General features: G+C 41.0%; 1 protein-coding gene across 1 annotated transcript in view; it reads right to left on the bottom strand.

Annotated features, from left to right (window-relative positions):
- The window catches only part of CPNE8 (copine 8), a 442,845-nt gene that overhangs the window by 248,779 nt on the left and 176,014 nt on the right, over positions 1 to 18,052 (bottom strand). The gene's annotated exons all lie outside the window — the stretch shown is intronic.

The following is an 18,052-nucleotide window of genomic DNA, read 5'->3' as shown; positions in this document are numbered from 1 at the left end:
CCTTACACAAACTGTCAGCTCTCCCAATACTATTTCAGTACTGACAAATGGCTGCTGGGAGCCCATCCTTTTATAGTTCGAGGTTTGAACAAAACATGCACCATTATTGGTCATTCTGACAATGCTGACTACAGTTGAAAGGTCAAGCAGGGCATCATTGTTTTTTAAAATTTGGTCTGGCAAATTTAATCATGAACCTTGAATCTGTACCTCATTCCTAAATCCAATAGTATGTGCAGTCACCTCAGGGTGTCTACATTTTATCCATACTGCTAGTCAAACAAGTTTCAGTTAAGCACAGGTTTACTCTAAATTTAAACCCTGCCAGTAAATATGTTGTCTGACACTGATGCCCAAGGACAGCTGTTTGCACATCATAAATAGCCCAACTGTTGTCAGAATACTTCAAAGTTGAAGAGGTTAGATGATTAGATGATTGATTTTCAACATATGAGAGTACCCTAACTCACTATGTATTTGGAAGGCAGAACATTTATAAAAAAAAAAAAACACTGAATGTCACAGAAAAATGTACTACCACTTGTAAATCCTTAAACTCTAGAACTTCTCTTTTCTCTTAAATTGTTACTCTGGAACTAAAATATATGCTTGTGTTTCTCTACCGCTGCAGTCAAATCAGAGTTTTATCTCAGGAATGTTCTTTGTTTGCAATATAAAAAACACATAAACTCATGAAGGTAGTTTGAACTATTGTAAAATGTCTATATATATATATATATATATATATATATATATATATATATATATGTAGATATATATATATATATCTACATATATATATATATATATATGTAGATATATATATATATATATATCTACATATATATATATATATATGTAGATATATATATATATATATATATATATATATATATATATATATATATATATATATATATACACACACACACACACATACACATACATACACAGTATATATGCAGTAGTGTGCAAAAGTTTTAGGCAGGTATGACAAAAATACCATAAATTAGGAATGCTTTCAGAAATAAAAGTGTTAATAGTTTATTTTTATCGATTAACAAAATGGAAAGTAAATGAACAGATATTATTACAATATTTGGTATCACCATCCTTTTTGCCTTCAAAACAGCATCAGTTATTCAATTATTCTAGTTACACTTGCACACAGCTTTTGAAGGAACTCGGCAGGTAGGTTGTTCCACACATATTGGAGAACTAACCACGAATCTTCTGTGGATGTAGGCTGTCTTGAATCCTTTTATCCCTTCATGGAATCCAAGACAGACTCAATGGTGTAGAGCTCTGTGGGGGCCAAACCATCACTTCAAGGACCCCTTGTTCTTCCTTACATTGATGAATATTGCAAATCACACACCTGGATGCAACTGGGATGCAGAAAAAGGGCAGCAGGTGCTCTGGACCGATGAGTCAAAATGTGAAATATTTGGCTGTAGCAAGAGGCAGTTTGTTCATGAAGGACCAGAGAGTGCATTTCTGCAAATGGAGTTGGAGATTTGATCAAGATCAATGGTGTCCTAAATACTGAGAAATACGGTAAGATACATTCATCATGCCATACCATCAGAGAGGCGTGTGATTTGTTCAAAATGTATTCTGCAGCATGACAACAACCCCAAACATGCAGCCAAAGTCATTAGGAACTATCTTGAGTGTAAAGAAAGTGATGGTTTGGCTCCCAAAAAGCCCTGATCTCAACATCATCGAGCCTGTCTGGGATTACGAAGAGACAGAAGGATTTGAGACAGCCTACATCCACAGAAGATGTGTGGTTAGTTCTCCAAGATGTTTGGAACAACCTACCTGCCAAGTTCCTTAAAAATTGTGTGCAAGTGTACCTAGAAGAATGGAAGAACTGATGCTGTTTTGAAGGCAAAGGCTGGTCACACCAAATATTGATTTGATTTGGATTTCTGTTCTTATCATTTACTTTCCATTTTCTTAATTGATAAAAAATAAGCAATTAACACTTCTATTTCTGAAAGCATTCTTAATTTACAGCATATTTTCACACCTGCCTAAAACTTCTGCTCAGTACAATATATATATATATACACACACACACACACACATATACATACACACACTGTACATTAGAATATATATATAATGCATACTTTCTTATACAAAATAAACCAATCTGAAATTTCCCCATTGCCAATCGTCTCCAAGCAATTGCTAACATTCCCTATTCGAATAAATTAGAGAAGGTTAGCCGACAAAGTGGATGATACATTTTCCACAATGTGTAACCTAATGCATGATGAAGAGAAGATATGCATTGTAATATTTGGAAGGGGGTTTCATTAATACACACTCTGATCAAAGGAATTCTTTGTGCCTATAAATTGACCAACTAACATCCCCATCTTCTTCCCATTCTGTTTTTTATGAGCATTAATGTTTTTTCAGAACACATGTTTATAGAGCATACAGTACATTACATTAAAAGATACAAACAGCAATCAAGAAATGATTCTTGCTTATAACATCTGTCTTCTATTCACCTTTAAAGCTGGTGTGATCTGTGATGCCAATTTCAATCAAAAATACTCAATTCCCCCACCCACATATTCAAGGTGGATAGGAGAATACTCCCTGCTAAGCTATAGTATTCTGACAGCGGGAGACTTCCCTGTCATCGGAATACATTGATCAGCACTGCCAGGAATAGTTGGTGGCACTGATCGAGTGGCAGAAATTTGACAGGGAGGTTATACAGAAGTCAACTGGTAGACTGACTTCTGTACAATCACACTGCCCATACATGGATCACAATTTGTCCGGTCCCTGCTGAACTGGCTGAATTTTGATCCATGTGTGGCTGGCTTGAGCCCACCCCTGCACCTTCATATTCATCAAGGCTACCAAAGTTTGACATAAAAGATCATGCCAAGTTTCAGTGCCCCCAGGGTGCTTTGTAGGACCTCTAGGTTTCCTTCTATTAATACTGCTGTATATTTACTAAGAAAATAAGAGTTTTCTTCAGCTTTGAACTAACAAGTTAAAGTGGTTGTAAATCCTTACATATACCCAGTGAAGTAACTAGCCACAGGTGATACATAAAAATGTCTTTGTCTACAATCAATGTGCTGAATTTATACAGCTGCCTGAGTTTTCAGAAAGCAGGGAGCTGAAGTTACACTCAGTGAGGAGAGCTGAACGCTGATTTGAGGGAGAAGATACACACCCTTTCACACAGCAAACAGGAAAAGAGCTGAGGCTTTCAACCACAGGCTGTGTGCTGGAGCTCCCTCCCTGTCATCGTGTTGCCTTTTGGTGTAAGGAAAACTTGTCAGAAGTGACTCATGCTGATAACAAAGGAAAGAGGCAGCAGACAGAAATGACACAAGTTTTGTGGATAGAGACAAGTACACAGTATAAAGCACAGGCATCACTAAATGCGGACTGCGGTCAGGATCCAGACTGGGTCAATGTCCCATATGGACCAGCAAGATCCTGCCATTTATGAACCATTCTGCCTAGCAGCAATCATGGTCGCTGCTGTCATTCTCACAGAACTGACAGTGGGAGGCAGGACAGCTCTGTGCAGAGAGTGGGGGCTGCCTAAGTTAACAAGAAGGTGATTGGTTGCTAGGATGCAGGGCGGTCCTACCAACTAATCACCAGCTTGCAGCTCTATCTGTGTAAGGTAGGACAGGTGGGGGGGGTGACAACATAAAGGGAGGTTGAGTAATGAGGGAGGAGCACTGAAGGACTGATGACAGTAATGGGGGGGGGACTGAGGACAGTAATGGAGGTGGGGGACTGAGGACAGTAATGGGGGGGAGGTGGCTAATGACAGTAATGGGGGGACTGAGGACAGTAATGGGGGGGACTGAGGACAGTAATGGGGGGACTGAGGACAGTAATGGGGGGAGGTGGCTGATGACAGTAATGGAGGGGGACTGAGGACAGTAATGGAGGTGGGGGACTGAGGACAGTAATGGGGGGGAGGTGGCTAATGACAGTAATGGGGGGACTGAGGACAGTAATGGGGGGGACTGAGGACAGTAATGGGGGGACTGAGGACAGTAATGGGGGGGAGGTGGCTGATGACAGTAATGGAGGGGGACTGAGGACAGTAATGAGGGGAGGTGGCTGATGACAGTAATGGGGAGGACTGAGGACAGTAATGGAGAGGAGCTGAGGACAATAATAGAGGAAGCTGAGGACAGTAATGGGGATGCTGAGGGCAGTAATGGGGGGCTGAGGACAGTAATGTGAGGTAGAGGCTCAGGACAGTAATGTAATGGAGGGGATTTTGATGAGAAGGGGAGTGATTGTGATGTGAAGGGGGACTGAGGATGCTGAGGTAAGAACAGGATTGTGATATGAGGCTTGGTTCAGATCTGTGCATGCGTGTTTGTACACATATGTCGCATGCAGGGCAGCCCATTCACTTTAATGGGGTGCCCTACCTGTGAGAAGCGCAGGGATTGAAGTTCCAACCCTTCCTTTTTAAAATGTGCCACACCAAGCCGCATGGTGCTGCAACACCATGTGGTTCGGAGTGCACATAAATGTGCCATAAGTGTCAATGTGTGGGGGTACGATTAAGAATTGATGGCACACCCGCACATCTGTTAAAGTGCAGCGCATTTCCTTGTGGCTCAGGAACGCATGCAATTTCACACACGTTACCAAGCCAGAGATGTGAACCTAGCCTAAGAAGAGAGGGGGCCTGTGATGTGAAAGATCTGAGTCATTGCACAAACATGAGATTCATACCTTTGCTGAAAGAATATTTTACTGACTGGACCTCCGTGAATTGTAAATCAATATCCCTGCTATAGAGGTATGTGTTTTGTTCATATTTCATGTCAGAGGTTTACAACCACTTTTGCTCTTTACAGTCATGACATTATTTTATATCTTCAAATTTGTCATGGTCCTTTTGAAATTATGAAATTCAAAAATTATTTTAAAGTACACATATACTCTAAAATTATTTTTCAGAATGCTAACAAACTAAACACAAATTAAGAAAAAGTGTAGGACAACATTTCCAAACTTGAGGCTGTGTTAGGGAATGAAAAAAGAAATGTTAATATCTATCATACAAAAAAAAAACCAATACATTAGCACTAATATAAAAAAAAAATTATGGAATATACTGTACATTCATTATACTACTTCCTGTCACAAAACACAACAATGAAAATGTGTTTTTTAGGCAAACAAACTAAAAATGAACAATTTACATTTCTGCTCAGTTTTCAGGTAAGCTTGCATTTCATTTTGATTACAAGTACAGTATGCTTTAAAGTTTAGACCCATGGTTTTAATACCTGTAGCAATTGCAGTTAATTCACCCAACAAGTGCTGAGCTCAATTCTCTGATTCCAGTCTTTATTAATAGGAAGCATTACTGAGCTGCAGCTGCCAGTTTGCAACATTGTGATCTCTGAACAAACTTAAAGAAAAGTGTCAGAGGATCATGTGTCATTCATAATGATGTCAATGTCTGCTAAAAACTAGGCCACTGTAGACCTCAATAAGACTTAATAGACACAGCAAATTGAACTACCTTGTTTGAGATTTAACTTAGATGCTAACAATTCACAACCCATTAGAGGCTTACAGTTATACCTAATCCACCCCTGACCTACCAATATTTAATAATTCCACTTTTCTCATTGTTAAAAAAAAAAAAAAGATTTTTTTTTTTTTTTCTTACCACTAAATGGCAAAGGAATGTAAAAGGACCTTGTGTGCAACTCACCTGCTTCCCTTAGAATAGATCCAAGAAATCTTGTATGATCTATTTTAATGTGGGGAAGCTTCACAAATATAACCCTTGATTGGGTTGTTCAACAAATAGGTTATTCACTATGATATTCAATCTGTGGTAACTTGAAAAGAGCAGAGCAAGTAAACTACACATAGGCCCCACCTATGTACAGTACCCATGCTAAGTGTTGTAGCACTAGTAGTGCAAAAGAACACATTGCCTGTCTAATCTAGGCTAATCATTTAAAAGATAAATCCTCTTGGAGTAGCATGGTGCTCCACAGCATAAGGGTTGGTACCCGCATGTTAGGGTGCCACATGCTCATGGTCCCCAAGTCATTTGAATATCAGACCATGTGCCTGGTGTGCCAAGTAGACACCTGTAAGTAGGAAGGTTGCACTGCACATTTTTATATTTAAAAAAAATTGCAGTTGTAAATACTGGTAGACTGGTAGATTAGACCCCCAAAATTTGGATCATTAGAGCAATGCATAAATTAATCAGCAATAGTTAAGGTTAGCTTCATCTAAAATGAAAACCTGCTGCTATTTAAAAAACTAAATCAATCATGTTAATAAAAGGTTAGCTGTTGAAATATATCAAGCATAATCTGTCTGAATGGTGTGGTAACAGCAATATGGTATTCAATAAATATATTGATCAACTAAAGTAAAACATAGGCCAAAGCTAGTGTCAGATTACAAAATGTGATGTTCAATTCAATTCAATTCAATTCAAAGATTAGTCAGTCGGTTTACAAATTGGTTTGCTAATGCTAAATCATTTCTGCTATATTAGCAGCAGGCTTTTCTTTTAGTGGTAGCTGTCCCGTATAATGTACCAATTACTTACCCACAATGAAGGCTGTCATATATTTGGACCAATAACTAGTGACTAGATAGCCCAAACATTGGTGCAACTTACAAAAACCTGATTTTTGTACTTAACGCTAAATTCTTCTCTTTAAGTCCTTTGAGGAACAAAGGACTCTGAGACATTTGGGTTATACTGCTGCCTACAGGAGAATTTGGACACATGTAGAAACAACCAGACTATCCTGGTATAAGCCCTCCCACTTCCATGCCTCAGTTTTATAACAAAGTAGTGCGCGGAGCAAGATCATAATCACAGAGGGATGGGACAGGTGTGAAGCAAAGGATATTAAGGGGAGTATAAAAATTCTGTTTTCTTTTTTGCTCAGTAAGTAACACAGGATTCAGAGACACGTGGGATGTTCAAAAGCAGCGCAACTGAACGGTGGGCCACACAGCAAACAAAACACCAACAGGCCCAACTAAAAACAAACCGAGACAGCCCAAAGCTCAAAGAGCTGCCTGAAGAACCTTACATCCAAAGCTGGCATCAGAAGAGGCCTAAACATCCTGCTGTTAGAACTTAGAGAACATGTAAATAGAAGACCGTGTGGCAGCCTTGCAAATCTGGAAAATAGTTGCTGATACCAAAAAGCCAGAGTGCACCTTGACAAGAAAGAGTGGAACCCTATCGTTAAAGCGATATTAAACATGAAACCAAAAATGTATTATATTGCAGCTTACCATTAGTTTTCTTTTTTTTTGGCTTTTTTCCCTCTGTTTTCACCTGGTGATCTGGCCAGTAACACACCTCCTGTATTCAAGTGCCCCTACTCTGGATAAAGGAGCACAGAGGCACCTTTGGACAGTAGCATTGTCAGCCTAGGGGGGAGGGGGGTGTTAGATGTACTAGCAGATTTAGATACAGTACCAAATTCAAGCCAAACTCCAGCTCACACTGCAGTTATACAAGTAGTTACAACAGTTTTTTAATTTTTTTGGGGGGGGGGGGGCAAGCTGCATTGTCCGGTCAATAGACACACAGAGCCCGGCTTGAGAGTGAGCCTGCAGGTGCACCCCCAAGGGAAGCAGCTTTCTATAGGGGTGCTCCGAAAAAGAGTGGCAAAAGATGGCAGGGACCCCAGGAGAGGATTGGGGCCGCTCTGTGCAATATCATTGCACAGAGTAGGTAAGCATTACATATTTGTTTAGAAAAAAAATCAACGTTACAATCACTTTAACAAATTTATCAGTTTAGTCATGCCTCGCAGAGGTGATGGCATCAAGTAATAAAACTCTTTGCGTGAGCATGGAAAGAAAAACATACCTAATGGTTTAAAAGGTGTTTTTTGAATTGCAGAGAGAATCAAATTTAAATTTCATGGGGGTATATGTGGGTGCACAGGGGGAGCCACACAAGAGACACCCTGTACAAAGGTCTTAATTAAAGAATGAGTGGCTAATGGTCTTTGGAACACAATCGTATGTGCTGAGATCTGACCCTTAATAGTACTTAAGACCAAATATTGATGCACACCTGATTGTAAAAATGGCAAGCTTCATCCCACTAGTCCCAGCATTTTCTGAGATACTCTTTTTTTTCTTCACACCAAGCAAAGTATGCCATCTTCCAAGATCTTCCATCTTCCATATGGTAGATTGTCTGGGAAAAAGACTTCCTGGCTTTTAACATCATAGGGATCACAGAGTCAGAAAGGCCCCTCTACAGCCATGCCATGCTGTGAAGCAAACCAGTTCCTGGAACAGAAGATCATTTCGAACTTCAAGAGTATCTGCCAGTTCAGGTCAGAGTACCACATCTGTCTGGGGAAGTCTGAAGCTATAATATCACCAGAATGTCCTTCATCGTGACCCTCTGAAGAAGATTAGGAAAGGGGGTGAAAAAAAGGTTGAACTAATCTCACATAGCATCCAGTGCTTCTGCCAGAGGATCTCTGCACCTAAAGACAAGCCTATCCAGTTTGTTGAATTTGGATACACATCTGGCATCCTTCATTGTGGCACAGGTTCTGAAACAATTCTGGGTGTAGAGACCACTCCCCTGGTCCAGGCGCTTCTGGCTGAGGTGGTCTGCTTCCCAATTGTCCACACCAGGGATGTAAATGGCTGAAACAGAAACCATGGCCAGGGCTTTTCTACCTCTTTTGCTGGGGCAAGACTTCTGGTTCCTCCATGTTGATTGACGTTTGCCACTACCTTGGTATTGTTCAACTGGATGCTGATTAGAAGAGCCTCCAGTCAGGATGTCCAGATTTGTCGAGGCAGCCCCCTTCTTTATAAAGGCCACCTCAAAATGAGTATTGGTCCGCAAAACATTTGGGAAGTGTAAACTTCTGGAAATAGTGCATGCAATGGAAAAGTTTTGGTGGTCTTAGAAATGCTCGAGGACCCTAGACTAGTAACAGCAACAGCATTAGTAGACATTATAGGTTGCACCTCCATTTTAAGTTGGCATGCCCTATGTCAAGAAAAGCCAAAATAGTCTCCCTAAGCCTGTGAGTTATGGCGGATGCCTGCCTCCTTAGGGACAACTTCATTCAGCAAGGAGCTTCTGCAATCAAAGGCTCGGAGACTGCTAAGGCTGCAGACAAATTAGATAGTGATTCTGCAAGGGAAGGTGTTGAGATATGTTTATGTCATCTCCAGTCAGAGCCACCAATTAACATTGCAATTTGGCCCATGAAATCCTGCGTAGCTGCAGTAAAATCCTACTGAGTTAAACTCGAGAAGCAATAAGAGATAGCAATATAATCCAAATGTTTCCTAATCCTGGCCCCTCAAAAATGAAAAAGAAAATTGGTTAAATATAATAACACTGTGCAAAGTGCAATTCTGTGTAATGATCTATCAAAAATTCTTATAGCAATGTAGACTGGATTTACCAAAAAAAGCCAATTATTGACTAATTGGCTGCTATGAACATCTGAATATTACTGCTCTTCACACAGTCTTTTATCCACTGTAGGTAATTAAATAGTACACAAACTGTTATTTTACAGCTGAATACAAACACTGCACCACAAATACACATGTTTAAATAAGGAATACATACCTCCTATTTTTGACATTGATGATAGCTTTGTGATGTCCCCAAAAACTGTGGCCTTGATATTATCAAAAATAGTCGCCAACTGATCGACAGTTTATTTTGAGCAAAACCGGCGGAAAATACCATTGCTAACAAGCTAATGAATGAGGGGAACATTGCGAATCATAACAACGTTGCTCAAATTCATTGGCTCGTTGGCAATGCCATCAGCCATGTTTCAGTGGACCAAGAATGTGAAAGCAGATGATTCCCTTTAACGGTGAACTTTGATGTCATTAATGCAGTAAATAACTCTGAACAATCACATTCCAAAAACAGAGGCACTACATATGCAGATCAAACAGTTTAAAAGTGATTAACAGAAGAATGCTTGAAACTGTAGACTTTAAAGATTTTTGTCATGAATGAAGAGCATAGTCACATTGAAAATCTTAGTTAATTAACCGACTGTCCACTTAATTAACAAAGGCTGTTGCAAAAATGTATTGTTTAACACTATGGCATGACAGATGACTTGAATGATATGACTTGGAGGAAGAACAATATCTCATGTTTATTTACTGCTCTTTTCGGAGATGTTATTTTTAATGAGATAAATACAATAAAAGGCTTCCTAATTAATAGGTTATTAACTACAATTTCATGTTAGTCGCTGAAAAACAGTGATCAGAAGAACAGCATCAGATAAAATATGTTTGCAGACATGACTCCCAATAGAATATCAAGTATAAAGAATGACAAAATAATGACTAGTTTTCCTATTATTTATTTAAGTAAACCAAGAAATTAAATATCACTGGAAACAGAGTGGGCCTAAAATGAAGCCTCACTCATGTTCAAGAAGGTTCTAGAAGCTGTAGGAAAAAAAATATTGCTTGAATGTACAAAAGTAATACTTATTATGACAAGTATAAATGGTAGATGCTTTAAAAAAAAAACAGAAAACTCAACAATTCATCTAATTTATTATAAATACAAATTAACAATTTAAACAAAGTTTACATGGACAAACAATCTTTTTTTATCATTATTACATACTTATCAGCTATACACCAGATCTTTAATACATTGGTTAATTTTCTAAAACTGGAGAGTGCAAAATCGGGCGCAGCTGTGCATGGTAGTCAATCATCTTCTAACTTATGGTTGTTCAATTAAGCTTTGACAAAAAAAATGGAAGCTTATTGGTTTCTATGTAGAGCTGCACCTAATTCTGAACTCTCCAATTTTAGTCACCCCCTGGGTTTTTTACAGACCAATTATGATAAGTTTAAATGGAAGTCCCCAATATGTCATTTTTGCCTATCTAGATGTAAAGATTCCTCTCATAATATTAATGACTCTCTTGTTTTCAATCCAGAAACCTCACTGATGAAGGCAGTATACATGCAAGTAAATGTGCAGTGAGAATATTAAAACCTCTGCTTTATGGTTTAAAACAATGCACAGAAAAATTACAAGTACTGTAGTATCTAAATTCCAAAAGTGAAATAGATGCAGTAGCAACTTTTACTAACAAAGTCAATTGCCTGAAATAATCCAGACCAACACCATAATCACTAAAATATTTCCAAAAAATGAAAATGAAATTGCAAGGTACAGGGCATTGTTTTTCTATAGTTATATAAGGCCAAACTAATAAACATGTAAAGTAAGAAACACTGACATCTTGAGATTGTATTTTCTATTGATATCATCACTTGTGCTCAAGAAATTGAATGGCAAACATAACAATGATAAATTTCACCATTATTTAAGTTTGTCTTCCTCTAAACCAGGGATCTCCAAACTATGGCCCTCCAATTACATGTCCCATGAGGCATTGTAAAACTCTGACATTCACAGACATGACTAGGCATGATGGGAATTGCAGTTTCTAAACAAATGGAGGGCCATAGTTTGGAGACCCCTGCTCTAAACCCATTAATTCATTCATTCATTCATGTAAAGTGATCACCTCCCTGATACCAGCCTTAAAGTGATCTTAATCATTTTTTTGTTTAAAAATAACAAACCTGTTATACATACCTGCTCTGTGTAGTGGTTTTGCACAGAGCAGCCCAGATCACCCCCTGGGAATAATGACCTTGGAAGCAGTGGTGGCCCGTGCACTGTGGGTGCACGGGCGCCGCCCCCCCATCCATACCCGGCCCCTTAAGGACGCCGGACGTAGATTCCTATGGCGGGGGCGGGAGGGGGTGGTACTTTTTGAAGCACCTGATTAGAGCCAGAGGCTCTAATAGGCTTCAAAATAGGGTGGGCTCGGGGCGCAGAGAGTGCGCCCTAAACCCACCCAATTGTGCGATGATAGCAAATAAATTTTCGCTGTTTTCACACTAACCTTCCTCCCCGCCAATCAGGAGGCAGGGCGTCAGAGCTGTTTCCTGATTGACCAAAGCACCAGGCCACCCTATTGGATGCCTGGCGCTTAGGAAGAGGAGCGGAGGACTTGAAGACACATGCTGGAGTAGAGGTCGCCGCTGCTCTGGTGCACCGAGGAGCTGCTGCCTGGCGGGAATTGCCACAATGTCAGATCCGCGTGCTGGGGGGGTTGGGGGTGCTGCCAGAGCCGCAAGCCCCGTGAGTGGGGGGTCACAGAGGCTGCATATGATATGATAGGCAACAGTGGCTGCATTTGACTGGCACAAGTGGCTGCATATGATGGGCACAATGGCTGCATATGATGGGCACAAGGAGCTGCATATGATGGGCACAAGGAGCTGCATATGATGGGCACAAGTGGCTGCATTTGACGGGCACAAGTGGCTGCATTTGACGGGCACAAGTGGCTGCATTTGATGGGCACAAGTGGCTGCATTTGATGGGCACAAGTGGCTGCATATAATGGGCACAAGTGGCTGCATATGATGGGCACAAGTGGCTGCATATAATGGGCACAAGTGGCTAAATATGATGGGCACAAGTGGCTAAATATGATGGGCACAAGTGGCTGCATTTAATGGGCACAAGTGGCTGCATATGATGGGCCCAATGGCTGCATATGATGGGCACAAGGGGCAGCATATGATGGGCACAAGTGGCTGCATATGATGGGCACAAGTGGCTGCATAAGATGGTCACAAGTGGCTGCATAAGATGGTCACAAGTGGCTGCATATAATGGGCACAAGTGGCTGCATATGATGGGCACAAGTGGCTGCATATGATGGGCACAAGTGGCTGCATATGATGGGCACAAGTGGCTGCATTTGACGGGCACAAGTGGCTGTATTTGATGGACACAAGTAGCTGCATATGATGAGCACAAGCGGCTGAATTTGACGGGCACAGTGGCTGCATATGACGGGCACAATGGCTGCAATTGATGGGCACAGTGGCTGCAATTGATGGGCACAGTGGCTGCATTTTATGGGCACAGTGAAGCTGCAATTGATGGGGGGTTTCAGTATTTTTCAGTTTGTTTGCGCCCCCCAAAAAATTTTGAGCACCAGCCGCCACAATGGCTGCATATGATGGGCACAAGTGGCTGCATATGATGGGCACACATGGCTGCATATGATGGACACACGTGGCTGCATTTGATGGGCACAATGACTGCATATGATGGGCACAGTGGCTGCATATGATGGGCACAGTGGCTGCATATGATGGGCACAGTGGCTGCATTTGATGGGCACAGTGAGGCTGCAATTGATGGAGGGGGTTACAGTATTTTTCAGTTTGTTTGCGCCCCCCAAAAATTTTGAGCACCACCTGCCACTGCCTGGAAGTGACGTAATTCAAACAAGATCTAATAGAGCCCCAATCTCTCCATAAAAAGTACCTGCTACCTGCCCATACTATCACACAGGGGGCTTGTTGCATCTTTCCCAAAAAGACTCACGGCTGTATTAGATCAAAAGGGTGCTTCTACTAAATACTGAGCAAAGGGTCTGATATTTCAGTTTCTCTTTTTTTAATAAATCTGCAAAAATGTCAACAATTCTGTGTTTTTCTGTCAATATGGGGTGCTGTGTGTACATTAATGAGGAAAAAAATGAACTTAAATGATTTTAGCAAATGGCTGCAATATAACAGAGTGAAAAATTTAAGGGGGTCTGAATACTTTCCGTCCCCACTGTGTGTGTGTGTGTGTGTGTGTGTGTGTGTGTGTGTGTGTGTGTGTGTGTGTGTGTGTGTATATATATATATATATATATATATATATATATATATATATAATTTATTATTATTATACAGGATGTATATAGCGCCGACAGTTTACGCGGAGCTTTACAACATTAGGGCAGACAGTACAAGTACAATACAATTCAATACAGGAGGAATCAGAGGGCCCTGCTCGTTAGGGCTTACAATCTAGGAGGGAGGGTCAAGTTATACAAAAGGGTAATAGCTGTGGGGGATGAGCTAATGGAGAAAATAGTGCAGTTGTTAGATGGAGACAGGATAGGCTTCTCTGAAGAGGAAAGTTTTCAGGGATCGCCTAAAAGTGGATAAATTTGGAGACAGTCTGACAGATTGGGGTAGCGAATTCCAGAGGATGGGCGAGGCTCGGGAGAAGTCCTGGAGGCGGGTATGGGAGGAGGCGATGAGGGAGCTAGAGAGCAGGAGATCTTGGGAGGAACGGAGATGGCGATTAGGTTGGTATTTTGAGACTAGGTTAGTGATGTAGCTGGGGGCACAGTTATGAATGGCTTTGTAACTTATTGTCAGTATTTTGAATTTAATTCGTTGGGCGAGTGGTAGCCAATGGAGGGATTGGCAGAGAGGGGTAGCAGACACTGAGCGGTTTGTAAATATTTGTAATTTGTAAATATATATATATATATATATATATATATATATATATATATATATATATATATATATAATATATTATATCTATATAAATAAATATAGTGCTCATAAAATATAATGAATATGTTAATCAGTGAATATAAGAAACTACATGAGAATACTGAGGATGGAATTCAGACAGAAACTCTTTATTGATAAAGATCACAAACTGAAAGAACAGTTGGAAAAATCTGACACAGCTGATTGTTGGTGAAACATAGTGCTGATATGAGTGTTAGTGAATTGCTCTTTCTGATTGCAATCTGAAAATACAGAATGTGGCAGGGTTGATTGTACAGATTATATATGCAATAGGGGGAGATTTTAGGGCTCTATGAACAATATTTAAATTTTTATGAAGCATTAAGGATTTCTGATGGATAAATATTACTTTTAACAGTAAGACCAATAGTTTGGTGAATTTGGTACCAGAAAAGTCCCAGTAGTTAATGTTATTTCTTGTTGTGGAAAGTTAAGCAGCTCATGGTTAGGATTATGGTTTTCCCCCTGCAGCTGTGTCTCCACTGCCCTCACTGTAATGAATTAAATAAAATAAAAAAATACAACTGGTTGCTGGGTGCCTGGGGGAGAAAGAATATGCTGGCAAAGCAGAGAAATTGCAGATGTGACTGGCCTCTGCCGTATGCAGCGCAACCCTTGTACAAGCACTAGTGGTACATCGAAATTAAAATTTTGGTGCGGAATCCGAAAATTTAGGATGCACTTGACCAAAACCGAGATTTACTTTTTTTTTTAAATATATATATTTTTTACAAATAATGGTATTATATTTGACTTTTTAATTAATATGATGAATTTAAATAAACATGAATTTTGTCAGCTATTATCGCCCCTTTTTGAATCGGTTAAAAATCTTGCATTTTTGGTGCATATTTGTCAAACTGCACCAAAAAACGCACCTCCCCATTGAAATGCATTGAAAACGCAGCGAGAATGCATAAAAAATGCACCCGTGCTGTGTTTTCAAGGTAAAAATCACCTCAGCACTGCATCTCTCTTATCCTCTCTCCAGTCTCTCTAGGCAGGCTGCTGTGCTCTCTGGTGTCTCCCCTCAGTTCTAGCAGATCTCTCCTGTCTGTTCCCCAGACTACAGAGCTCCTTGGATTCACCTAGGGTGCTGCTGCATCTGATATTTCTCACGCAATTTGCGCTGCACTGTTTGTCTTTTAATAAATAAATATGAAACTTGAATATTAAAAAAATTCTACTTGATTATGTAGGAGAGGTTTCAATGCAAAGATTTTAGAACTCAGTCTGATAGACTTATGGGGTGGTTAGAATGTACCTTTTTTGCAGCTCCATATGGACACCCAATAGCTAATGCGGTCCTCACGTTTAAGAGTGTCCACATCAGCCGTGGACCTGATGTAGTCAGGAATCAGTGGTTCAAGAGCTGCATGTGAGTGCTGCCTGCAGCAAGGCCTGGTCGCTATGGTTATACAAAGAAGCTCCAAAACATGGATCCTTAACCTTAAAGCAGCAGGACTGGAGACATGTTGGTCATCAGATTGGATCCTGCCACCATCAGGAAATGTAGGAAAGGGGTTCTCAAAGTGCTGCATTTTTGGGCTCACTTTGTGATGGTGGCATCAGATGAACCAATTTACCCTTGTATCAAGTATCTAATAGGGTGGTCACCCAACAGTGGTGCTCCATTTTGATGACCAAAACCCTGAGCTACTTGTGCAGGCATTTTGAACATTAAAGACCTCATCTGTCACAGATTTTCTTCAACAGAGAGCCCAAAGTCCCCAAATCTCACTCCAAGCAAACACAACTGCCAGGATTTGGGAGAGGTGAACTATCCCCCATAAGCCTGCCCTATTTCCTCCCCCTCACCATCAGCACATCACCCTTCCTCCTCATTGTATATCTCCTCTTCCTCAGACAGTATGCAAAAGGATCCTGCTGACCTGGAGACAGTCGTCTTCTTTTTGCTTCTGCTTCCAGTACCTAGTCTACCAGGCCTCAGAGTGTGTGTTCCACTGGCGTTGTATCATTATCCTTGCCTCATCACAGTATGTGGGGGTGTCATTAATAAGGCATTTGGCCAGCAGCTGATGTTGCCACTGCATTTCTGCAATGGTTTGACTGCCTAAAGGCCACAACCCCTTCAGGCCTGATGTAGGATCTCCTGGAATCATCAGTACTTAACTGGGAACCACAGCACCACCAGGTTGAGGACATGTGCCAGGCAGGACACATGTGTTATTTTTCTCCAGGTGAAGGTGAGCAAGCAAGTTAAAACTATTGCCACAGACAACATTGTTTGGCTGAAAATGGTGTGGGGTTAGCCACCCCTTGGCCTGGGACTGCAGAGCAGGCAGCAACTCTGGCCTAGTGTGAGTCCTATACCCTAGGCATATGAGCTTAAGCACAGGATGGCAGAGTTTAGCCTGGAATAATGCAAATGCGCTGTGGAGCTTGGGGACTCATGGTTCTGAAGGAGTCAGAAGATGAAGGCCAGTAAGGAGGAGTTGGTACAAGTGACTGCTCTGTCACCATCTGAAAAGACACATGATGGTACCAACCAGCTCCAGTAGCATGCCCCATCCTGCACCCTTCCCAGTCACCAGAAGACTGTCCCAGTGCACCATGAAAAACATGTGCTCCTGCCCATACTTACTGAACCACGCATCCACGTTTATGTGTACCCTGCCACTGACAGTGCTGTCCATCAACAAAGACATTTTACATGCTCATGGAATGCAGGAGTTGCCTTCTGTGTAAAAATATTGGTGGTTGGTCACCTGCCACTGAGATGTAGCACAGGCCATTAATTCAGAAAAGGGTCAGATTTAACAAGCTAGAATTGGAGCAGCTGCAAAATTCGGGGTAAAATAATGGATGGTTACCTGCCACTGAGGTGTAGCACAGGCCATGATACCAGGAAAGGAGTGAATTTAACAAGCTAGAATGGAAGCAGATGCAAAATCAGCAGTTTTGTCAAGCTTGCATTAGGACACTGGACATGAGGTTGATCTGGGGACATGTAATCACCTGCCTTGGAAAGGATGATGGAGACAGCACGGTGGGTGTAGGAGAAGTCTGCAGAAGTTCAAGCCTTCGCTTGACCCTCCTTGGCATAGCCTCATTCATGACCCTCTTCCCCACCTGATGTGGCATATTCCAAAGCCTCTGACATGCTTTTTGAAACCTCCCTCCCTGTCACTAGAAACCACAGATGTTGCAGTGGAGGCAGCAGGAAAACAACGTGAAGGAGGGGTAGATGCATAAAGTGAGAACAAAGAAGAGAAGTGTGAGCCCATGCTTTCAAACTGTCTCATGGAGGTGCTTCTTCCACCAAGTTCTGTGATGCCAAGCCATGTGTTTTTCCTTGTGCATATGGTACTCAAATTGCTGGTACTTTTACCACAGCTGATTTTACCACTGCAGACCACAATGGTGCTGTCGGCAGCAGATACATTTGCAAAAGTTCCACATTGTAGAGCTCTTTCTATTTACTGCCCCTTCAAGTGATTAGGTGTTGTCCTCATGCTATTTCTTCAAAACACCTAGCTGAAGTATATATTTTGATTTTTCACTTTACTTCAGCCCTGTTATCACTTGATTTAAAAAATCAGGTGTTGCAGCCAAA

This window comes from Aquarana catesbeiana, linkage group LG03, assembly GCF_042186555.1.
Source record: "Aquarana catesbeiana isolate 2022-GZ linkage group LG03, ASM4218655v1, whole genome shotgun sequence".
In the NCBI taxonomy this organism is placed as follows: Eukaryota; Metazoa; Chordata; class Amphibia; order Anura; family Ranidae; genus Aquarana; species Aquarana catesbeiana.
This window is presented reverse-complemented; position numbering and strand designations above follow the sequence as displayed.